The sequence below is a fragment of the Ambystoma mexicanum genome, chromosome 11, assembly GCF_040938575.1.
Source record: "Ambystoma mexicanum isolate Mex_15411 chromosome 11, UKY_AmexF1_1, whole genome shotgun sequence".
NCBI lineage: Eukaryota > Metazoa > Chordata > Amphibia > Caudata > Ambystomatidae > Ambystoma > Ambystoma mexicanum.
In genome coordinates this window covers 1,463,899,339-1,463,899,855 of record NC_090934.1, presented here as the reverse complement: position 1 = coordinate 1,463,899,855, position 517 = coordinate 1,463,899,339, and positions in this window count along the sequence as shown.

Genomic DNA, 517 nt, shown 5'->3' with positions numbered 1-517 from the left:
GGCTCCAGCATCTCAAGAGCCCACTAGGCTGCAGCATCTCAAGAGCCCACCAGGTTCTGGTATATCAAGACCACACTAAGCTCTGGCATCTCAAGCGCCCACTAGGTTCCGTCATCTCAGGAACCCTCCAGGCTCTGGCCTCTCAAGAGCACACCAGGCTCTGGCATCTCAAGAGCCCACTTAGCTCTAGCATCTTAAGAGCCCACCAGGCTCTGGCATCTCAAGAGCCCACCAGGCTCCGGCTTCTAAAGAGCCCACCAGGCTCTGGCATCTCAAGAGCCCCCCAGGCTCTGGCATCTCAAGAGCCCACCAGGCTCTGGCATCTCAAGAGCCCATTAGGCTCCAGCATCTCAAGAGCCCACCAAGCTCTAGCATCTCAAGAGCCCACCAGAATCTTGCATCTCAAGAGCCCACTAAGCTCCGGCATCTTAAGAGCATTCTAAGCTCTGGCATCTTAAGAGCCCTCTAAGCTCTGGCATTTCAAGATCTCACTAGACTCCAGCATCTCAAGAGCCCA